The 25,912-nt window shown below is 32.9% G+C and overlaps 1 protein-coding gene and 1 pseudogene across 2 annotated transcripts in view; one reads left to right on the forward strand and one right to left on the reverse strand.

The window, feature by feature from the left end:
- The window catches only part of LOC145289698 (uncharacterized), a 470,760-nt gene that overhangs the window by 191,784 nt on the left and 253,064 nt on the right, over positions 1-25,912 (forward strand). The window lies entirely within an intron of this gene.
- On the reverse strand, positions 2,953-3,135 carry LOC145243395 (U2 spliceosomal RNA; annotated as a pseudogene).

The raw sequence follows: 25,912 nt of genomic DNA on the forward strand, positions 1-25,912 counted from the left end.
CCCAATATTCAGCTCTGGTATCAATAACATTTCCAGTCATTTTGATAGTTTCCGTTTATTAAGCAACGAAATATTAATCGATTGATCTTGGGGAAAAAATTACTTCATGAACATTCGAATATTAAAAGAATTTGGAAGCATTTAAGACGTGGAATTTATTTAAACTGGCTTTAAAATTCTGAGCAACTCATTATTATTGGAAGCTCCATAGATTTAATCCGATGCAGATAAAAATGCCCATTATTCGAGATAGAGCATCAGTATATGAAGAACTAAAAATTTTACAAAATTATTATTTACACAAGGGATACATGATAAAGATCATTATTTGTTTATTCCATGGAGTTTCTAAACTGTCTTTTCTTCAGAGGAAAACGCTTGGCAAAAGAAATTTTACAACTTTTCTGATTAGCATAAAAATTGAAAGCTTCATGGTTTGAAAGAAAGCAATGTTCGAAAAATATATAGAAATATATGCAGATGCAAATTGAGTAAGGAAATAATTAACTTTATCTTGTACTCCTTGTTTTTGAGAATAAATGTGGTAACCTTTAATTCGCAGAATTTTAACTCCCTTTATATTATGTACAGAACGTTGTTAGATGAGACAAGTCACTGGTACCGTCGGTTTCAAGCCCGATAAGGACCGTTTAAGATATCCTTATCAAGCTCTCTTCAGCCAATATTCGTCTATTTTATAACCAGAAGTGTGAAATATATATATACCTCGCGAGTTCATGTTTAAATCTCGTTTTTTAAATCCCCCCCCCGTTTATTTATCGGATGATGATGATTTCATTAACTTTAAACTTTGAATTATTTAATTTAAATAATTCAAAGTTTAATTGAAAATTTATTTTATATGTAAATTTTTTCCTCTTTTATAAACCGATTTTAATTTGAATATATATATATATATATATATATATATATATATATATATATATATATATATATAGCAGGCCTCCAGGCATTGTTTGGTCATAAAATACACTTAAATACGATTTTAATTTATGCAATGGTAAAAGCTTTGTATAGAACCAACCACACTTTTTTGTATTACTGGTAATCTTTGTCAGTGCAATGATTGTCACCAGACAATGTATACGGTATAAAGTAGTTTTTTTTGTTTTGTTTTTTGATTCTTTTTACATCAGTTTCATCTGTGTGGATTTCTGAACAACTTAGTTGCTGTGGTGGAACCTCATACATCGAAATCGATGGGAGAGTCCACTTTTTTTTAAATTTATGCAGACATTGTTTATTTTAGTCAATTTTCTATTGATTATGACATTGTATCCAATATATATACATTAATGATTTTAAAAATGTAAAATAAAAGTATGAGTAGTGCTATCAGCTAGAATTGAAATCAAAACATTTGGCTATACAATGTTATTTGCTACTATCTGAGCTAAGTCCATATGCTTATACAAACTTTAAAAATTAATGCAGTTTAGCATATAAATGAATATTTGTGCATGCATGAAGGAGCATTGTAAGTCTTACACAAACCAATTTTCAAATTATTTTCAATTTGGATCCCTTATCAGCTATTTTTGCCTGTTAAATCCAAATTGAATTTGTTCCACAGGCCTGAATCCCTTATATATATAAGTTTCAAGTTAGTAGACCAAAAATTGATAGTAGTTTAGTGGGTACCATTCCACACAGAAAAACAAGGTCACTTATGTATTATTCCAATATTGGATATCAAAATAAGACATGTGCAATGGTATTATTGAATATGAGTATAAATAAGTTTGTTTTACTAGTTTATATATAAATACGATAGCGTCTGTGTTATTTATTGTCATGCTTACATCTTTAAACTGTCATTTAATTATGACCTTCAATTTTTTGTAATGAATAATTTTACCAAGAATTCTTCATGAGTTTTGTTTTCGGTTTCGATTATAGCTGATTGCACTCAAGTCATTTTTTTTTTTTTTTAATTACTAGCAATTCAGCCCAGCACTTTTGCTAGGAATCCAATGACGCATCTCTGACACACGTCTGTCAGGGGTCACTTAGTCTCGCACCGTCAATATTTGCAACAGATGCAACTTTCCGGTCATGAATGCATAAGTTCAGTCATCATAACAATGATACATTCGGGTGGAATAAAAATAGGACCACCATAGTGTTTCCCGTTCTGACTCTTCAGGCTTTACAGTACCTTTTTTATTTTTACGTAATTTAAAAAAAAAAAAAAAATGTAAAACACTAACTTATCTAGGTAAGTAGAAGAGTAACTTAGCTTGCCTTTGGTAACGTTTATTTGTTTTATATTTATTTTTTCACTTTTTTTTTGTTTTACCTATTCTTAAAAATTACCTTTATAGATTCTAGAGTTATAAAACCACGTACAAATTTGTATAAGAATAAAGTAATATAAAATCGAAGATGCAACAAATTTTATATGCTGCATGACTGAAAACTTCTGAGACTACCGGCAATGGGAACTAACACAATTGTTTTTGTCTCTTTTTCAACCTGTTCCTCTCTAAGTTCACACATGGAAGATATTTTTTAATCTAAGAAAATGTCAGTGGCAAATCTTATGAGTATACATCCACCGTTACAACCGAGGTGTGTCGCCAACACTCAATTTCCTCCATTTTGTAGAAAGTGGACCTTTCTGACAGCCTCATAAATCTCACCTCTCTTATTTTGTTCTTTAGTCGTCATATTCTATGAGCAATGTTTCTGACAACGAGGAAAGAATTGCTGTTTTCTAAGTCTGAATCTGTCCATCAAACACTCATCATTGGTTAGTTTTTGACCATGAAATAGTATTTTATGCTCCTTACATCAAGTGGCTTCATGCCTTGTCTGGAGCAATATCTATAAAAAAAATTGCATCAGTTCCTTCACTTCGACAGCATTGCTATATATTATTATTATATAGTTTGACAGTTTCTATTTACTTTCCTCCTCACGAGGGCAGACACAATATCGGTTTCTAATGTGGGAGAAACCCAGGTCTCCAAAAAGGGGCACTCTGGATAGAAACAAAAATAAATATTCTCAGTCACGAAGGATTTTTCCTTCCTGGCCAAGGACAGAAAGGGTGAAGTGTATCATCAGAACAGATACTACACTTTGTTCCTAGCCAAAGGGCCAAGAAAAGAGTGAAAAGTTTGGAGGTTACATTGTGAGAATAACATGAGAACAATAGTCCAAAAGAACAAAATCATACGAATTATCAAAATCCTCATCTAAAAAATTCCGAAACCTAAACCAGAAAATGTTAGAATCTACAAACTTGGTATTAAAGCATACAAATAATGGCAGGATAAGATTAGGAAGAGGAATTATTTTTATTATCCGCAAAGACCCATGGCACAGTTGTTAAAGTACTTGAAAATAGTCAATTGTAAAAATGATCTTCTCCTGAAGGTTGCAGGTTCAATTCTTATTGTGAGCGACTGTAAAATACAATTTCGAATTAAGTAGGACCTCTACCCAGCCATGACTGATTGAACGAGAGCATGCTACCCCTAATGTAAATGAGTTCTGTTAGAAATTCTATCCAGATTCCCGAGTTCAGCAGAAGCATTCCAGAGTTCAACAAGACACACCTGAAAGAGGTCGAAGGTTACATCGGCATAAACGTTATGAAAATCTCAGTTAAGATGAGAATAATAGTCCAAAGAATTCAAATAATATAACCAATCCTCATCTCAAAAATTCAGAAATTTTTTTAAATTTATCTTCCAGATGTTTGTACTTGCCACTCTTATGTACCATATCTGATTTTTTTGTAATAAAACTTAAATCTACTTTTTCTAACCGCTCAAAATAGATCATCAAAAATCCGCCATCTTGTGTGCAGCGCCCCTTCCTCCTCTCCTCTTTATTGCTCAATAAAAGCCCAGAGTTTATGCAAGGATAATTGGTGCTATTTTCTCCGATATTTAAACCAATTTTAGCATTTATATTCTGCCGTGCTAAAACAAGAGCCTGAAAATGACACGCTAGAATCTTCATCTTCTGGAAGTTTGGATTTTCATCTTCGTCTTTTCTTGTACTTAATAGACGTTTTTAATGATATTCAATTTTGATCTCGAACAAAGAAAAAGGCAGGAACATGATAATCTCTCGGATTTTTGCACCAAATAAATTCTTCAAAATTGATTTATTCTTGGATAAACTTCAATTGTTTTATAAGTTTGAAACAAAAAAAATACTTTCCAAGTTTGAAAATTTAGTTATTAATCTTATATTGGGATAATTATTTTAAAATTTTCTGCTGTTAGTTTTCTATTTTAAAAATAAATGTATGAAAATTTATGTAAATTAAAAAAAAAAATGCAACTTTATGATATTAAGGAAAATTAGATATGAGTTTTTTTTTTTTTTTTAATGTTTAAAAAATTCTTTTTTGTAACTTTTTAGGATGTGTTTATCTTGATGAAAAGTTATGTCAATTCGTGTGTCACACTGAAGTCTAAAATAACGTCCCCTAAACAAGCAGATTGAATGAAATATGTAAAGAAAATAAACATCTATGCGTATTTACAAGATGTTTTGTCTGTCTGTTAATCTGTCACCTTTAAGATTAAAAAAGAATTTATTGGCATTTTTACAATAGCCAACAGAACAAAAAAGGGGTGAAAAAAAATAGATATTCCCAAAGGCAAGATAAGTTACTCTTCTACTTACCTGGATAAGTGTTTGTATTTTAACTTATTTGAATGCATTTATCTATGATCAAAGGTTGCAATGGCTGTAAAGAAACAACCTTTTTTTTTTTCATTCTAAGTTAAGCCTTGACACCACTTTTATTATTAAAGTAAATAAACACATTAAAATAGGATAAAACACAAAATTCCTTAAGTTAGGTAGAAAAGTATCTTCTCTTGCTTTGGTAATATTAATTTTTTGTATAATTATTTTTTCATTTTTTTTTCTGTTGGCAATTGTAAAAAGAAAAATACCCAACATTCCATTGCAAAATGCCAATTTTATTTTTCTTAAGCTATGCCTTTTTTCCTATTCATCCCAAACAAGGCAGATTGCCACTTACACGTAGAGAGCTACTATGAATAAGGGACCACACTTACAGGACAATTCTAAGTAGGGAGTTGAACAGCGAGATGGCTGTTCACATTACATTTAAATCGTTGCAGGTAAGTACAGCCAGGAGAGCAGGAAATAGGGAGTGAATTCTAAAGTCTAGCAGTTTAAGGAAAAAATTAGAATAGAAGGCTTCTCGGTCTCTGGGGACATGAGTAATTAAAGGGTGGGATTTTGCTGCTTATCATGTGTTGATTGAGATTATTTACATTGAGGGGGCACCAATGCTATGAGTTTATTCGAGTAAGTTTCAGTAAATTACGTATAGATCAAGCACAAGGATGCCAAATTGTGATGGGTGATGAGACGCATGCTGGAGCTTAACTGAACAGTGCAGGACTTATTAGATTGTGGTACAATCACGTTGACAAACTGGTTCTCGCCAAATTACTGAAGTTAAGCAACGTTAAACATGGCCTGTACCAGATGAGTAACCATTTGGGAAGGCAAGATATTGTATGTACCACGAGGTAAAATACCAGGTTGAGAAACTGGCACAGTCTATTGGTTTCTCAAGGGTATATGGGTCTCTTTTAAGCCGTGGTAGGCAACCCATCTAGTGATGGCGTCACGATAAAAAATACTGTTGATAGCCCTAGCGAAGCATCAAGTATTTAGCTATGGACAAGATTTGAATTTCACTACAAACTCGTGTAGTGAGTTCAATCTCGTCTGCGATCGCATGTTACATTATGTTATCATTAAATTGCAGATTTTGTTTTGTGAAAATATCTGTAATACTCTGATTTCTCTACTCATGTTAAATTTGAATTTCTATATTACGTGTATTGATTGGACTATTATTCTCATTTGGAGTGATTTGTGCAATGCTTTGGTCAGCAGACCAAGCTTAGAAATTTGTATCATTCGGGAGCCTCTATTGCCGAAAAAAACAAAAAAAAATGTACATCCTTAAAATTTCGGCGATGGAAGAGAGATAATCCTTTGTCGATCCTTATTAGAGTTGCCTCTCCTTTGTCAACCACTTTCTTTTTTTTCTTTTTTTCACACATACGAAACCACAGCTATAAAACAGACTAACTCCAAGAATACGAAAATATCTCTGGAGGCAGTAAGTTTTCTGTTTATTTTGTACAAATAACAACCAACATGCCTGAAGAAGGTCGAATGGCAAACCGACAGAAACGTTGCATAAATAACACTCAAGATGAGAATGATAGTCCGATCAATGCAAGTAATATAAACAGTCAGCTTCCATCTCAAAAATTCAGAAATGGATTTTAATTGCATCTATTTGTATGAGTTTCGGTCATTTCAACCCATCACAAAAGTACATGGTTTTCACTTCAAATCTAATGCACTCTGATTTTTCTGTTCTACTTCTAAGCACTCTTGAAAGAATTCTTCAGAATGCTCCTCAGCATTATCATTACAAGACTATTGGTGATCTCCCACACCTTTAAAATACTCGCCTTAAAATTGGACAAAAAAAGTCACACAGTAAGACCAAGTGAATAAGGTGGGTGTTTCATTATAATGATATTATTTTATTCATTGCTCGGAGTCCATCGTCCGCTACCCATACTGAACAACGTAAAAATAAAAAAATTAAGTTCTTTTTTAAAAGCGGAGATATAGAAAGAAGCCTGCAAAACAAAATATTCTTCACCCATTTCCCCCATCTTGTCCAGCTTTAATGTTATTTCAGTTGTCATCAGATCTAAGCGGTTAAAAAGCAACTCCAAGTTAGAGAAAATAGATATCCATTCGTTTAACGGACAAGTTTAGTTTAAAACCTTTTCCATATATGAAAATCAGTAATTTGTTTCCTAGACATAAATTAAAGTTTTTACAAAAATCATTTTAAATTATGTTCTTCAGTGTATATTTTAAATATGTTATTCAGTGTATATTTTCAGTTTATTTTTATTTTTTTGGTGTTCTCATTTTCTTTTTATTTGTTACGTTAGCAACAAAAATGACAAAAATGGCGATGAACATTAAAAAAAAAATGAAAGTCTGCTTTTATTATATTTTCAACTCGAAATTAAATTATTTATAAAATAACCTAATCATGGTGTTTTTCGTCTTTCAAAAATTATTAAGCCGTGAGCAAGATTCTCGTTCTTATTCATTTTTTTCTAACCTGTAACTGAAAACATCTTTTGAATTTTTTTTGAAGTGCACATCATTCATCAAAAACGATGGCGAAAAATAAAATTATGTTCCGCTAGTGTTTGCATTAATGTACTTATAAAATCATAAATTGTGTTAGTACTTTGACTTTTCATATATAAATTATCATTTTGAATGTCCTAAAGTTCAAACAAGCAATGAAGCACCTACTGCTAACTGTATTTAAAGCAGAGGGTTTCTTGTTGAATTAAATTTAAACAGTGTTTGTTTGACTTGCTATATTCTTAACTACTAGAAATAGTTTAGTTCAAAGACTAGAAAACAGAATACTTGGTAACTGTTGTCTGACTGGATGGATTTTATATTTATAGTAACATAATATATTAATAGCAAGTAAGCTATACATAAGTTTGTTTCATTCTCAGGCTAATTGTAATTGATTTTATATCCAAGTAGTCTTTACTACAGCTCACCAACTAATCAAATTCGTTCATTTATATGAAAATATGCAAATACACATTGGTCTTTATTATAGAGTGGAGGAATATTTATGAAAATGGCTTTTACAAAATTCTCCTTTCATTGCTTTATACATGTATGTATCTTGTTTTCGTTTCTATGAAGATTTGGGGAAAGGTGTAGGACATATTGATTTGTCAGGCAGATTGTTGTTTGGGTCTAATTTTAAAAATCTGGAAAAATGGCATATATATATATATATATATATATATATATATATATATATATATATATATGAAAAAGAAACTTGAAAATAAAGATTGAATGCATTACAATATTTATAAATCCATCAATTCAAACAAGAAATTATAACGAAGATCCTTAACTCATGGATTTTCAAAAATGCTCTTTCCCTCGGAGGATATTGGTACCAAAAAAAAAAAAAAACGTATCCCTGATTAGCATAAATTTGGAAACCTGAAAACATTTTTAAAGAAAACGAAAAAATCAAATAATTATTTAATAAATTAAGTAGTTAATTAATGGAGTGGTACTCCGCAAGGAAGAATTTAGAATCCGAAGACTAAATGGATTAAATTAAAATCCAATAGGATATGGAGTCTTACATTATCTTCTAATTTTAATTAATATATATTGTGTGTGTGACATATTGTCTGTGAGGGACGGTTTTTCTCAAAATATTGTAAATTTTTAGTCTACAGGCTTGAAACTTGATATACAGCGGACTTGAACCTATGCAACAAATTCGATTTGCTTTTTAACCAGTACAAATAGCTACTAAAGGGTTAAAATTGAAAAATATTGAAGGCGCAAGTCGACTAAACATGTTATTCCTACACATGCGCAAATATACATTTATACCTTTTAACAATGTTATTTTTTTAAGTATGCATATGAATTTAGATGAGATGGTAACGAATAAGGCTGGAGAGCTTCATATCTTTATTTTGATGCTAGCTGATGACAGCTAAGTCATATTTTCTTTTTTTTTTTTAATCCTTACTATATATTGGGTACAATATAATAATCAATAGAGTATTGGCTCTATAATAATAAATACGAAATCTGCATAAATTAAAATAAGACATTTTACAACCAGTTTACATATATATATTAGTGATGGGACGATTCCAAATTTTTTCCTGATTCCGATACAATTACCGATTCCGTTCTAAATTTCCGATACGATTCCCGATTCCGATTCTTTTAAAATCAACAAATATTTAATTAGTGGTTTGTTTTATGTTTCTGTAAATTTTCAAATTTCCGGATAATTTCTGCATATTTTTTTTCTCATTTTTTTTTTTTTTTTTTTTTGTAATTGATTGAAAATTGTATGACAACAAAAGGTTTTGACTTTAAAACAAGCCAGATTGTCTCAGTTCGTCGTTAATGTAAAACATGCTTATTGAAAGTTTGCATAAACAGTTGAAAATAGTCGATGATTGGTAGGAAAAATGAGAAAATTTGTAAGAACAAAATTTATAACAACGCCCCTACCATTGTAACAAACGAATTTCTAAATAATGTTACTATTTAGAAGACCATTTTTAACATGGGAAGGGCGTGGGTTTTGTTAACTGTTCTGTGCATGTTGAACTACTGGTGTTTTCACGAAGGTGATTGATTATTCTACTTAACTAGTTAGTTTTCTAATTGTTTGAAATTTCTGTGCACATATATTCATTAGAATTAGAAAATGTCATATATATATATATATAATGTACACACACAAACAAACCCACACGTTGTGATATTTAAAGAGCTGATGTGACCTTTTGATGAGTAGTTTTCTTCTTGCTATCTCTGCTCTTCAATCTACTTCATACATTTTATCCCCTTCTTCATCTAACCTCGTTGTCGCAGTTTTCGGCCCTTATGGCCGTTGATTGCAAATAAATCTTAACCAGAAATATTCACACTGAAATCAGGGAAAAAAAGGTCGTCCTCAAGATCATAGGTTCAACACAACTCATTGAAAGGTCAATCGTCATCTTTTTTCTTTTTAATTTTTGTATCCTCCAACTTTCTCCTGATCTTCCCCTACAATCACGACATTAATATCATTTCAAGTACGTGGTATCCACGGTCATCCCAATGGATCAAAGCAAGCAAGGGAATAAGCAGCCACATCATGAAGGCACACAGTACGTTTTGCCATTTGCAGCATCCAGCGCTAAGTGTAAAGTGAAATTCAGTGTTTAAGTAAAATCTCTGACTACCAATGACTGATCAGTCCAGCTTTATTTTGAGCAACAAATCTGGGAAGTGCAAACGTTTAGGCTCGATAACATAGTGTGTGTTTATTGCCTCAAGGGTCGATACTTGGATATTTATCATTACTGATATTCATAATCGACGTCTCTGATAATATAGTGTCTGAGATGGGTATATTTGCTGATGATACAACACTCTGTAACAGACATGGGGGAGAAAAACGAACGTACACATATCTAAGACAATTGCTGAAACCTTAGAGAACGACCTCCAGTTTGCAATGGAATGGATACGTAAGTGGATGGTAACATTTAACGCTAATAAGTTTAAGCTGCGTTTCTCAACCAAAGATTGCCAGGACTAATAACTTTCCCTGAGAACTTCTCTTTCAAACAACTAATTCCACATGCAACATCAATTGGAACAAATATATTGAAGACATTGCCAAGGCTGCTGCAAAGAACGTAGGCTCTCTGTACCGTGCTAGAAAATTATTAACACTTGATAGTATCCTTTATCTCTGCAATGCCATCATTCGCCCTTGCTGAAGCATTGTTCCACATCTGCGATGGTGCAGTGTTGCATCGCTGTTCAATCTGCAGTGTTGCATTGCTGTTTGCTTCAGAAGTCTTTTTATTTTAATGTGTTCTGATGAACCAATAACACTTGTGCCCCCATCGAAGTAAATAACCTCGAGTCGCCTAAAAAGCAGCAGAACCCTACCTTTCACTGTATAGATCTCTTGGTTCCGAAAAGTCCTCTATTTTAATAATTACTTCCATGCTAGGTTTTGTAATTCCCTCTATGTAACCTGCTTCCCTCAATGTTCCAACATAGAGAAATTTAAATGCAACGTAAACAGTCATCTCGCTGATCACCTCCCTACATAGTACGTCTGTAGACATGGTCTCAAATAGTATCTCCTTACGTTCAAGTGGCAATGTTTTTTTGGGGTTTTTTGTGGAGTGAATAAAAGTATTTTCTAAAGTGTTGTTCTTTGAATTCGATCATTTGATCATGTCAGGAATGACTGTTAATCAGAAAGTAAGCCTGCCACTCAACAGAATGTGATTTCGTTTTTTTTATTTTATTTATTTATTTTCATCATAAACTGCGCATACTAAGATGTAACTTTATAGCCTCACCGCTTATTACATGGCAAAAAAGTCGGGACCGTCAGTTGAAAATATGGCTCGCCACTGTCGAAGTGAATCTTAAATTCTCAGTTACTTCTGTTTAAAAACGAAAACTTCTCTTGCTTATTCATCGCTTTGTAGCTTTTTTGTTTGTACGACATCGGTGTCAGAACATGCAGCCTTACTCGAATTGTAATTTGAAAATTAAACTCCATCTAAAGTGAAAATTTATCATACTAATCTCATTTTTATACATCCGCCTTTTATCCTCCTACGTTCATTTAAATTTTTTTTTTTTTTTTACTCGTTTCTTTATGTTACACTGAAAATCCGTCGCTTCTGTCAAGTTTTAGGCATACATACATACATACACTTAAACGGGCAGGTGTGATTTATATAATAGTATTTTTTTTTCATCACAAACTGTGTATTCTATGATGTAACTTTATAGCCCTACAGCTTCTAGCTACATGACAAAAAAGTCAGGACCGTCAGTTGACAATATGGCTCACCACTGTCGAAGTCAATCATGAACTCTCTCTGTTACTTCTGTTTAAAAACAAAGGCACCCCCTGCTTATTCATCAATTTGGTGGCTTTTTTGTTTGTACGACATCGGTGTCAGAACATGCAGCATTACTCGAATTCTAATTTGAAAATTCAACTCCATCTAAAGTGAAAATTTATCATACTAATCCCATTTTTACACATCCGCCTTTTATCTTGCTACGTTCATTTAAAAAAAATTTTTTTTACTCTTTTCTGTTTGTTTCACTGAATTGAGATAATAAAGCAGACGTTGTGCAAATCGCGTTTGTTTAGAGACTAATACTTTACAATGACAGAAAAAAAGACAAATTCATCCAAGTGAAACTCGTTCGATATTTAGATTCGCTATTCATAACTATCAGTATTGATGAGGGATGGTTCTCTGAAATTGATTACGACAAAGAAAGCAAATGATAGGCTAAAAAAACAGAATAGTGAAGGATACGTTTTTGCTCTTGTATCAGACAAACTGATCTTTCACTTAATGCATTGGAATGTACTACGATAAACAATTAGGATAATGTCCCCAAAATAGCTCATCTACAATTCTAACATTATTCCGTCTGCAAACTCCACATTTTATAGGATCTTCATCACTTGTTTCGCGTTGTCCATACTTAAATAATATTTTTTTCTAATTGATTCAGCACTTGTTTTCTGAGAGGTTCAACCAAGCTTCTTAAATTACACACGTCTGACAAATATCAGGAGAAAGGGAGAATGTGTTTGTGTGGCGTGAGCAGCTTTTGGAATGGGTCGAGGGGGGGGCTTGTTTGTTGGTGATGGGTGTCCATTTGTTTGTAATCATTTGTTTAAGGCTACAGGGAAACTAATGCCAGCGATTAGTCTTTAGGGAAGCCATTCTCGTATTTATTCAGCTTGGGGAGGAGGAGTTTGGACTCTGGCTTGATGCCAAACAAACCAACATCGCTGATTGTTACAACAAGCAAAGATGAAGCAGATAGTCAATGTTGATTAAGTGGTTTGCTAATTTTAAATGCAACTTCACTCATCTTTGTCCCAATTTTGAGATGAGGGAAATTTTATATGAAGACGTATTTAAAAAGCAGCAACTACCATTATGTCTTTTCGTTGTATAAATGAACAGTTTAATAATTGTAGGAATCTCTTAGATGAAGAAATGTTATAGAAATTATCTTGTTCCTAATTTTCGTATTTTGAATTAATAATCCTATTTTAAACGCAATACATGAAAAATATATAAAACCTGCAATTTGAAAGAATATATAATCTATCATATAAAGGGTAGCTGTCTGTGTATGTATGTTGAGTTAAACTAAAAAAAAACTAAAACACTCACACATTTGTTTTTCGCTTGCTTTTTTCTTTTGTTTTTTTTTTTTATTAGTTTTGTATTTTCTTTTTGTCCAGTTTTGTGTTTTTGCTTTGTTGTTTCTTTTTTGTTTCTTTTTGTTGTTTCTTTTTTGTTTCTTTTTTTTGTTGTTGTTTCTTTTTTGTTTCTTTTTTTGTTGTTTCTTTTTTGTTTCTTTTTTTGTTGTTTCTTTTTTGTTTCTTTTTTTTGTTGTTTTTTTTTGTTTTTTCTATTTTTGTTGTTTCTATTTTTGTTGTTGTTTCTATTTTGTTGTTGTTTCTATTTTTGTTGTTGTTTCTATTTTGTTGTTGTTTCTATTTGTTTTTTTGTTTTGGTTTGTTTTTATCAGCATTGCTTCGGGTGAACGATATCTGAAAAAAATGAAGAAAAAATATCCATTCTCTGACCCTAAGCTTACACAGACTTATTTAGGTGGCACACGAGTGGAGAATGGTTCGTTTTCCAATCATTTGATGCACTAACTAAAGGAAAACAATTAAAAATTTTCAACCAATAATTTACTTCTCTTATGCCGACTCATCGTTCTAGGAATCTTTTGTAGTATTACTCTTTTTAATCTATCCAAAATTTTAATTTTAACCAGTTAATACTTTGGAATTGTCTATGTTGAGAAATCTCCCACCGATTGTATTAGAATTATACGTAGCGCCTGCGTTTATAATGTTATAGTGGCTGGATTTAAAGGGTTAAAACAACGAATTTATAGATATAATGCACCTTATTTATATATGCATATTATGCATCATTTATGCTTGGTGCATGTGTGCATATTTGTAAATCTGTTTGCATGTGCATTTGTTTTCACTCTTCAGTTTCACAGCAGAGTAATTGAGACAAGCGTATGCCTTTAAAATCCGAGGGTCGGGCTGACTTTGTTCTCACTTTTGTGAGCATGTGGAAGAAGGATAGTCTAACTGAAAGCAGCTGTTATTTCTGGGTATTAATTTGTTCTGTGTCAGCAGGCAGCACTGCTACCCTGAGAACAGGCAGGACAGGGTGGGGTTGTCCATGACACGATGCAACAAACACTGAGAGTGGGGAAAGTTCAACACCTACATAACCCGACTAAAAGCGTCGTATTATTTTCAAGTTTGGGTAGATTGCGTTTGTATTTATTTTTTTCTTTAAATGAACAAAATTGGTTTATATTTAGAATTTAATCCAATTACAAATACAGAACTACAGAAAAGCCTTTGTAGGTACCAGTTACGGAACGGAAATGGCATATTCCAAAAATGTTATTTTTATAAATAAAATCATTAAGGGATTAATGAGAATTCGTCGGCATTACATAAATCTAGTGACTATGAATCATTGAGTTATTTCCCTTTTGATTTTGACATTTTTCATAATTGCAAGCGAGACAGTTACTTCTCAGATGCTCATAAAAGTTACTTTTATTAAAAATAAAACTACTTGGTCGATGTACGTGCTTTTTAGAATGTGCTTCTTTCTTAGAACTGCATTCCCGTTGAACACTCTTTCGTTTCCCTGCTTTCCAGCCGACTACATATGGTTGTCTTCAAGTCCAACGTAAACAAGTTCTTGGTTAGCCGTCCCTTCGAATAATCCAATTTACCAAAGTTCCACTAATAATTATTACGATATTGTCCCATTAATTTGACTAATGTACACTCATTAACTCTTATCCCTCCCGCGGGCCTTGATAAGTGATGACTTTTTTCATAAAAAAGGCATCTTCGTTCCATGACAGGCGCGCACATAATTTTTTTTGTATATTTTCTATATATTTTTTTAATTAGATTGAGTTAAATAAAAACCAAAATGTTTTCTGTTAAAAACGTTCTCAAAATGATGGAAAAATCCGAATTTTATCTGTTGATAAAGCGTTGCTTTCTAGTGGGGAAAATACTGTTTAAGTTAAAAAGCAGGGGAGGGGGTAGACCGGTAGCCCTAGGTATATCCAAGGCGTTTGGTAGGGGATGGCACGATGGTCTTAAAAAAATCAAATCATACGGTATCATTGGACGAATACTCAAAATAAAATCCTTTTTAAATAAGAGAAGAATCCAGGTTGTCATCGATGGTCGTACATCTAAATAATGATATAAATGGACTTTTATTATTCATAAATGGTCTCTGATAAAATTGTCTCTGAGATGGGTATATTTGCTGATGACACCATGCTCTATAACAGGCAACAGGGGAAAACAAATAAACACACATCTAAGGAAATGACAGGAACACTAGAGGAAGACCTCCAATATGTAGTGAAATGGGGACAAAAATCGATGATCACATTCAATGCTGCCAAGACTAGATTGTTACCTTCAATAATTACAAGAAACCTTCTCAACCACTAATAGCTATTTACCTGAAAGTACTTTTTTCAAACTCCTCGACTTAACGTTAACACGAGTTGGAACAAATACATTGAGAGCATTGGCAGTGCTGCTGCGAGGAAGGTGGGCTCTATATTGTATTAGAAAGTATCCTGTACCTTTATAAGGCCACCATTTGCCCATGTATGGAGTATTGTCACATTTGGACTGGTGCATCTGCTACTAGTCTCTCGCCCCTGAACAGGAATTAAGAGTCGCCAACCTGATAGGTCCCGAACTGTCATTAAAGCTTCAACCTCTGTCCCATCGATGAAATGTTGCATTCCTCTGCCTGTTCTACAAGCATTTTAATGGTGGATGCTCTGACGAACTACAGACCCTTGTGCCCCCTCGACACTAAATACCCTAGGCAAGCAACAAAATCCAACCCGCACTCAGATCCTCGGATGTAATAAAGCTTTCTACTCCAATAGTTTTTTTCCCCAGAATTGCTAGACTCTGGAATTCTCTTCCGGGTTCCTACTTTCCCAACTGTACTTACATGCAGAAGTTCAAGTGTAATATGAAGATCTTGTTGTTCAACTCCCTACATAGTATCCCCGCAACTTATGTCACTGATAGTAACCCCCTACATCAAATTATACATGACAGAAGTTTTCAAATATCAGTTTATTTTCCAGTGTACTTCGTTTCCAGATCCATACAATTCTCTAATTGGCTCGTGTCAATGATGCAGTAAGCAAGAGAAACTATTCTATATCATGTGACCAATGCATCCCTTGCATTAAAATGTAAAACAAACACACAACCCTAACACGCATCCACCACTAGCCCTAATCGTAACGCGCACCCAATAGTAACACTAAACGAAATCGGGCCGATTCAAAAGCTGTACAAGAAAAATAACAAAAATTATCCAAACAAAAATAATAAAAACAGCTTTCTCGTAAAAAAACAAAAAAAAAACATTTCATATATTTAGAATAAACAACATTCGTTTCATATTTTCTTTAACAAAAAATCATAAAATTTTACGTAAAGTGACTGCCCCCCCCCCACCTGCTTTAAATGTTTAATTCTTTTGTTCCTGTTTGATAGCGTCGCCTCGTTTCGATTTTGCTGCAGGTTCATTTTCTTTCGACATCTTCTGGGTGATTTTCTGAAAGATGCTGACGAACTGTTTTTACATGGATCACAGGATCGATTGGTCGAATAATGTACCGGAAGAACCCCACCCTAATCCATTCTTACTAATACCCCCCACACATAAATATTAAGCTGCGATTTCTGTTACTGATTTTTATCTAATTTTATTCATTAAAATTAAATCCATGCCAGTTCGTCCGGGACCCGCCATAAGTAATGGTAAACGCTTCATCTTTCGTTTTGGTTTTCGAATTTCAAAATCATAACTTGCATTACTTACGATCGGTTTGAGGCTCCTTATTATAGCTGCCTTCCTTACTCCTCCACAGCTGGACTCTTGGGCCTTTTTGATGCTAAAATAATACGAATGTCACAATGGCATTTTTGTTTGCTCTTTCGTTTATTTTTGTCTTTGTTCCCTTTTCTTTATTTACTCTCTCGCTTTCTTGTTTCTTGTTTTTGCTTGTGTGTCTGCGTTTTTTTTTTGTCTGTTTTGCTGCCCAATTGTTCGCTTTTTCATTTATTATTTCTGTCTGTCTCACCTTTTCTCTTAGTATTTAACTATTTCCAAGACGAAGAGTTATTTTAAATTGTAATTATGTAATTATATATTCACAATATTTAAATTGTTAGACTCTGCGAACTTTTTTCAGTGCCGTTTATCATAGAAGATAAGTTTCCAGAAATCACCGAAATATGCAATTCTGCCGATCCATATTCTCGGGGAATCAGATCACTTTTTCTGATCCTCTCTCTCTCTCGTTCACACACTCTCTCTCTGCTCACTCGCATGAATCTTCTCCCAAAATGGCGTTCCACGAATAGCTCTGTGACATGGTGATCCACATTACGCCATGCAGCGATTGCTGTACACGTCCGACCCATCTTTCTAATTCTTCTATTGCACTTTTTTTATAAACAAACAATCTGCGTGTGCTAATTACTTCTAATCTTAAAAAAAAAAAAAAAAAAAAAGCTCCAATGCCTAATTCCATAATGCACTAGCCGCAACTGCCAGTCTACGTTGGGCCAATTATACGACATTAGGACAAAAATAGTTTGTAGGAAGTGCCAACTATGTTGTCTTTTGCAATTATATAACCCAGAAAGCGTTGAATTTTTCCCATAAAATAACTTTTTCCATAAAATAACATAATTATTGTATTATTAAATTGGTCTGTTTAGACGGTTGGCATTAAAGAAGGAAATAAAAAAGCTTCATGCCAGAAGGTAAAACGGTTGCATGAAAATAAATTTATATGGCTGGAAGATTTATCCGGTATTGTCCGAGCATCAAATATTGTGAATATAAAAAAAGTTGGAAGGTATGAACCTATTTATCCCCCAATGACAAAGTAAATAGAATTACTCTTCTAGTGATTTGTTTACAAAAGTGACCTTAAAAAAAAACTGCTTCCAAGCTAAGTACAACATGATCGTTTTCACATCTAATGAAAACAACTTTCTGTTAACCCGTTCTTAAATAATCAAATTCTATAAAAGTTCCAACATTATCAACCCTCTGTCTACCAGGCACTCATTATCTTTATCCTCAAATGGCCGTTAAGCTTTGATAAGCAGTGATCCTCTAATAAAAAAAGATTCCTATAAAAAATCATCAGTGTATTATCATGCTCGATGAAATATCCTAATCCCTACTTTTACTCTAGAAATTCAGTGTTTAATTGAAGAGTTTAAAAAAGAACTAACCTTTTTAGTTTTTGTATGCATTAAAAATAATTATATGGGGAAGTTAAAAGAATGAGATCAATTCTTTAAGATGACTTATCGAAATAATATAAAGCTCAACAAATTGTTTTGGAGCTTATATAGAAATCAATAAAGAAAGAAAATGATATAAAACTATATACTAATATATATATATATATATATATATTTAATAAGGGTGATACATCAATTGGGGGTGTAGTAGAAGTAAGAACTCTTTATATCATGGTATTTCGAAGTTTAATGCTTCTCATCAGAAGAGGAGAGAAGATGATAGCTAATATAATAGGGATGCGACATCTAATAATAGATTAGGGGAAAAATAAAATATTGAGGTTGTTTAGGGAGACTAAATTGATCTCTGTGATATAGGAGGAGTATAGGTGTTACCATATGAAGGTAGGTGCATATTAATCTGTCATGGTGAGTTTAATACCTGTAATATTTGTGATTATTCTCTCGGGGAGAATATCTGGTAAGTTAATTGAGAGATACTTATTTAATCATATGTATTAATTGGTGATAGTTATGAAACGGGTATACTTAAAATAGGAGGTGTATGCTATGTATATTTTAGAGGGGAGGTATCTGAAATTATAACAGTACTTAAATGAAATATAAATTACTAGCGGGGGTACCCGGCGTTGCCCGAGTGTTTGTTTCCGGGACGGGGGGGGGGGAGTTTTAAAAAATGTTATGGTAGGTAAGTAGGAAGGATCAAACCCGGAGTCATGAGTAAAAGTAGGAAAATAAAGTGTGAAAAAAAAACAAAAAACATCTGCAACGTTAACAGTTCGGCCACCAAGAAAAGTCCATTCCAGTTGTTTAGGAAAAAAAAAAAGAAAAATAAACGACTACGGTAGGTCGGCGCGAACGTGAAAATATAATGTGAATTGTCCAGCACGCTAACCACTACGCCACAGAGCACTGCAGCTTAGTTTAGTGATTTTAAATAACTTCACATGAAAGAACTACGAAGCCAAACCGGTGTTCTCTTCTCAACTGTTCCTTGTGAACGATCCCCAAACGGTGTTAAGTGGTGGCAGGGGGAGGAGGAATTTATTAGAGAGACAATATTTTACCACTTCCATTGATCTTAACCGATTTTGGCCGTGACTTCTCAGCAGAAAAAGTATAGGAATCTAAGATTATCGAGGAATTTGAGAAATAATAAGCCTATAACACACCTCAGATATTGTTCTGCCGTTTGATGCATATTATATTTGCATGAAATATCTTGATTTTTAATCCTATTAATGTCAAAATCAGACGGGAAAAAATGAGTTCATTTTATTTATATAGAAGAAGATATAGAAGATTAGGAATAATAGTAATAAATGTGAGGCGAGAATTTATAGGGAATATACAAATATTTTAATTAAATAGAGGATATGCATGGTAAAATAACGGGATAACAATAGAAAGGAGTATGGTATAAATAGATATAAAAATATAAGAATTATAGAGTAATAATAAATAATAAAACTGTGAGAGATATAAAATTATTAAACAATAATAATATTAATAATAATAATGATAAAAAGAATAAAAATGGATATAAAAAATAAGCACAAAAATATAAATACATGAAGAGCCAAGTAAAAAAAGAAAAAAGTTAAAATGAAAATACGACAATAAAGACAAACAGTTGTAGAAAATTCTTGAAGGTAGAGGAGTGGAGATGTTTTGTAAAGTTTATTAGGTCCTTGTTGAGTGCAACGCAATATCGAAAAATTTCTTTAAAAAACATTAATAAATAGAAGTTCCTTTGTGAGAAATACAGTCTCCATCCAGTTTAAAAAGTGATTCAAGGAAATGTGTTGCGGTTGGTGGTGGAAATTTTGCAATATTTTGAGATATTAAAGCTGGGATGAGAATATAATGAATGAACATTACCTCACTTTTTCAAGAGAATGTTTGAAACGGTAATTAATTTCAGGATGTAGTTTTTGATTCCAAGTGTCTCATATCCAAAGTGAAAGTACGTTGATCCTTGGTATTCCTTATTTCAATTTGTGTATCCCAAAAAAATCCAAGTAATGTTATAATTACTTCTTGGATGGAACTTTTTCTTAAAAATAAAAAAAAAAACTAGGGTACAATCTGAATTTGGATATAACCAACATATGCTTTCCTTTATTGTTTCAGAATTGGTCTTCAATATTATGGAACAATTTTTAATAATTTCTTATTCAGAATTTTGGAAAATATGTTTGTCATAGAAACAGAATTACAATGTTCGTCAAAGAAATTAATTGAGAACTAAATTGTCTTTAACAATAAATGAAATTATTAATCGATCAATGATTTTAATTAAAAACTGACAACATTTTTAATTGCATGATTAAATGAAAAGAATTTAAAAGTTCTTCTGGAAACTGTTATTAAATGAAATTAGATTTAAGTGTTTTTGCAGAACAAATAAGATAGTCATGTGGATAGTCAATAAAATCGATAAAACTTGGAAACTTTAAGAAAATGTTGAGTCAATATTGCCAAGGTTATTACAAATGCCCGCATTGACTTGGTGGAAATTTTTTAAATGCCTGCATTAACTTACATTGTGCCTGGCCGGAAGCCCGTATGGAGGCCTGGCCAGAAGCCCGCGATACGCACATGAACTGTGCTCGCTATGTTAGGCCCAAGATTGACTGACTAATGTTATATACACACCCTAGTTAAAATTACCTCCAGATTTCTGACTTGCACATCTGAAAACTTAAATTGCTAGAAATACGGTCAATTTGTGATATACAAGTCAGCTGCAAACGACTTGCAAATTCTTTCTCCAAATCAATTTATGCACATAGTATGTCATATGAATCTACTCCTTTGAATGATCTGGAAATCCGCCTGGTAATATGCCGATCTAAATTAGCTCTTTCCTGTTTTGTTTTCTTAGTTAACTTTATTCTGCCCTGGCGTAACCGACTTTGTCATTCGTACATCGCGAAAATCTTTGGTGCATTCAATTTTCTGGCAGCTGTTTCGCGTTACTTCTGAGCTGATTTCTTGATTTGGCGTTAACTACATTTAGTAGGCTGTTCGGGAAATACTGCCCGATTTTTATTATTCCTTTTAAAAGTGTTTTAAAGATTGTTATTCTTGGCATAGCCCATACCATATTTTGCATGGTTAATAATTGAGTTGAATTCTTTGATAACAATTTCATTTCTTTTGAAGCATGTAAGTCATTAATTAAGAAAATGCAGCATATAAAGTTTGGAGAATTAAATGCAAATATTACTCCGAGTTAACGCACCATTCCACCAAAGTTAAGTGATCATCATCATCAGGCAATGTCCGAGGCATCCCTCAGGTCTAAATCGGAGCATGCCTTGCTTAGTGGACAATGTTTGAGGATGTGTGTAATAGTCAGCAAAAAGAAATATGTGCAAGTTCAAACGTTGTCAATGTTTCCCAAACAATCTTCCAAATCGTCATTGATCGGACAGTACAACGGCGGTTTCAAAAATGATGTAATGGTAACTTTTTTTTTTTTTTTTTTACAAAGAGTCACCACTTATCTAAGCCCGGAGGCCACTCGAGGATAATGGTTAATCAGTGTACAGTAATCAATGGGAAAATATCGTAGTAATCGTTAGTAGTGGAAATTTGGTAAATTAGATTACTTAAGGGGATGGCTCATCAAGAACTTGTTCAGGAAATTGTAGATGACCATATTCTAGTCAGTCGAAAAGCAGGAAAATGGAACAGTTTCACAGGCATATATTTCTTAGAAAGAAGATTTGTTCATGGAATGTACGTTTAGGTTCAGGCAGAGATAAAGAGTTGGGGAAATTATTGATAATAATATAACAAACACGAGTATGCGACTATGCGATGATCGGTCAGGAGTTTGAGCTTGGCAGACAGTGTGTGAGATCTATTACATTAGAATATTTTTGTGGCCTCTCAAAGAGGGAGAGGCGAGTGATTGATGCACCAGCCTAGATATGGCAATAAGACGTCATGCACTGCCGAATATATAGATATAAGATAAGTGGGATCTTTTTCTTTTTAAGTTCAATAGAGATCCCGCTTTCTTTGCAGCAGACTTGGCAATAACTTTTATGTAGTTATTTCAAATCCTGTTGCCAATTATGCAAACCACATGAAGGGACAAAAATATTCAAATGCTAAATTATAATTTTCAGACTAATTCCTTTATTTTAGTTGCTTTTCTCATATCAAGCATTACCAGCAGCAAGTAGCTTGAAGTATAAGTATTGCTTGTTAAAATTATTTCAATTCTAAAAATTGTGGGGAAGATGCTGTGTTTCTTTTTTATTAGTTTTATTTTTTAGAAAGAGAGAACTAATAATCTAGTGTGTTATTCACAGAAAAGTTGATGATAATAATATAGGTTGTATTACTACAGCTAAAAATATAACCATTTAATAAATGTTCCGAATTTATTTTAAAAAAAAATGAATGCAAACAATTGTTTTTGTTACTTTTAAACCTTCTCTTGATAAAATCTTTAATCGCTAATTTTTTTCATTAAATTAAGCCAAATGAAACCATTTTGAATTCTGATCAGCATTCGGAAGTATTTTATTAGAAACAGACTTGAATATAATTTCTTTTACATGATTTTTATTCTGGTTTTTATTGGAGTTCTCAATCCTTACATCGAGTTGATTACGAATAGACTTAGTGTATGGTTGATAAAATCTATATGCTGATGAGTAAAATGAGTTTTTCAAGTTTTACAAACTATATAATAACGATAATGAAATGATTATTTTGAAATGTGCGTACATAGGGATAAACACTGTTAACTGTTGATTTTCGGGGCTTGAATATAATATTTAAAATTAAAAAAAATAGATTTTTAAGTCCACCGAATTATACTACGAAAGCTCTATTAATCATTGAGCTTATTTTTATCATCAATATTTAAATATGTATTGGGAGATTCATAATTCTAATTTGTTAATAAACTTGGTATTATTTAATCTCCTGGGATATATTGAATTGTTATAGTTTAAGTTCTTTAAAATCATATATATATTATCAAAGTGATAAAAATATATATGGCAATTAAGCTACACAGAATTTTCCGTGTTTTATCCAAGTAAGATTTCGTCAGACTAAAATGCATTTTAGCCTGACGATTTCTTATTGAAATTTCTGTGTAGCTTAATTGCCTTATATATCTTCAAAACTTACTATCTAGCTCTACTCGCGTATTGAGTACCGTTGAAGTAAATACTAAAAATGAATGCAAAAAAAAATCTCCTTATAAATTTTCATGTGGATACATGCAGTAATCTATATCCTTAAGGAGCCGTGATACAAAGGAACGGCTATTTTCACTAGTGATATATTTATCAACCCTTTTAGCAATTTAATAGACCATTTCTATTTAGGGATTGACAATAATTTTAAAGCTAATCGAAATGATGTCCTCCTTCCAGGAGTTATTTTTTCTGCTTCAGTAAGCACCTCTTGACACTATGAAAGAAAGGTGGACATTATGTTTAATGTCGGTTATCCTGTGTGTGACTGGACATTTACGTCCTTTCAGAAATAATGTGCGGTGTTCCGAGCTTTAATGTGTAACGATAGACTCCTAAGGCAACTTCAAAGTTAAATTCGTTTATAGAGAAAGAAGCCGATACATTCTTGTGAAGTTGAAGTGAAATATACCAACCAAATTAAACTTTTGCTTTTCTCACTGTGATTCGTTTGCTTTTTGCCAACACTAAATAAGCTGATTTCATAAGACATCCAGACTGATGCTAATTATCCCTAAGAAGCTGTCAAATAAGCCTCAGGCCTCAAAACAGGTTTTGCTTGAGTTTGTAGATTCAATAATTTCTCTGGCTCTTACTGATAAAAAATGGGGATGGCAATTCAATTCAGCTTTGAAAGATGCATATAGATAACTGCAGTTGGCTGCAGAGAAGGAGAACTGCAATTGGACACCTAATATACATGCAAGCTCATATCTATTACCAATGGAGATTTGTTATCTGTTTCTTTGAAGCCTAGACGATGCAATTACAATCTTTTGAACCTCAATTCTCTTTACTCTACCACTGTTACATACTGGGGACCGTACATCAATGATAATTAAGCAAGCTTATGTGAATTTTGACAAGTATCATACTTAGTGCATAGCATGATTACCTTATTCTGCAAATAGAATCATTCCCAGAGACAGCTGACGTAAAGTTGAGGCAGAGAACAAGAGATGAAGAATGACGTCACATTTTCCAGTGGAGAGAAAATTAATGTTTTCAGATCAGTCTCTCTGTGGAAGCCATGCAAATGAGACACTGCCAATAGTGTAGAAATAACCTAACTGGAATGTTGACATTATCTACAGGCGACCAGGGACTGCCTGTGAATTTATTATTCCTTTGACACTTCCTCCTTCAGATAAAGCCGGTTCAACCCACCTAGGGTGAACGCTGTACAACAACCATTGTCACGGTCAGCATGTGTCACTCATTTAAGTTAGAAAGTTAAGAAAACATTAGTCTCTCTCTCGAGTTCATTCTCTCCAAATAAAATTATTTATGAAAACTTTCAGCAAACGGCTCTTTGTGTCTTACTTCATGGAAAGTTTATTTCTATAGCAACCACTAAACGAAACCATGACAATGAAAAGAAAGAAAAAACATAAAAACCAGTACGTATAAAAAGAATCCACATACTGAGTTTGTTATTGAAAATGTTATATTATAAATGTACTTTGTTTCAAGGACAGATAAGGTAAAATATCACCTGTTCAAGTCTTGTACAATTTTCCCAGGCATTATCTCCTCACGTTTTTAGGTGGAGTAAAGTGTCATATCTCTTGTTATCCTGAAATCATCTTTACAGGCATTACATCCTCTAGGAAATAGTGTAATATATGTTTATTTATTGATAATCTCTTCCCAAGTATTATCCCATTTGGGGGGGGGGGGGAGCAGGTGGTATATTTTCATTCATAACAAATACTACTAAAAGTATGCTCCTACTGGTCGCATATTTCTTCTAGTATTTATAATAACTAGTGAGACCTGTGGAAATTCCACAGGGGACTCATTCATATGCAATATATTGATGTTGGCATTCTGTAGATATTTAGTGTAAATGGAGACGCTCTGATATTATTGTACCTATTTACAATGCCTCCCCACGGGACAGAGTTAGACATCAGGGTCGTTTATTAACGTGGAGAAAAGGTACAAAAATAAAAATTGTCTCAGTCGTAAAGGATTTCTCCTCCACTGAAAGATAACGAGAAATGGAAGTGCCACATCTGAAGAACAGATACTACACTTTGATCTTGACCAAAAGCTCTTTTGTTAAGACTGCAAAAGTATTTATGTAAGCTAGCAGGGACGCCTGGCATAGTCCGTTTGTAAATTACACTTAAATATATTTTAATTCTTGCAGATTTTGTATATATTATTATAGAGTTAATGATCAATCGATTTTTATATATTATAAAGTTGCGATTTCAAAAATAAAAAATATCTATATAAGTTGGGTTCATCAGCTTGAACCGAAACCAAAACTAGTGAAGAATTCTTGATAAAATTATTTCTAAAAACAATAGATGATTTAAGTGCAATCAGCTATAATCGAAACCGAAACCAAAACTTATGTAGAATTCTTGGTAAAATTATTTATTACAAGAAATGGAAGTTCATAACAATTAAATACAGTCACTCAGATGCAAGCATGACACAAAATAAATAACATAGACACGCTGTCCTATTAATATATAGATTCTGTTCACCCCCTTAGCATGGCCTTGGTAGGAATCTGCTAAATCAAAGGGGAATAATTGATCAATGCAGTATTAGTAGTAGTACG

The sequence above is a fragment of the Euprymna scolopes genome, chromosome 2 (genome assembly GCF_053919585.1).
Source record: "Euprymna scolopes isolate OS-2025 chromosome 2, ASM5391958v1, whole genome shotgun sequence".
NCBI lineage: Eukaryota > Metazoa > Mollusca > Cephalopoda > Sepiida > Sepiolidae > Euprymna > Euprymna scolopes.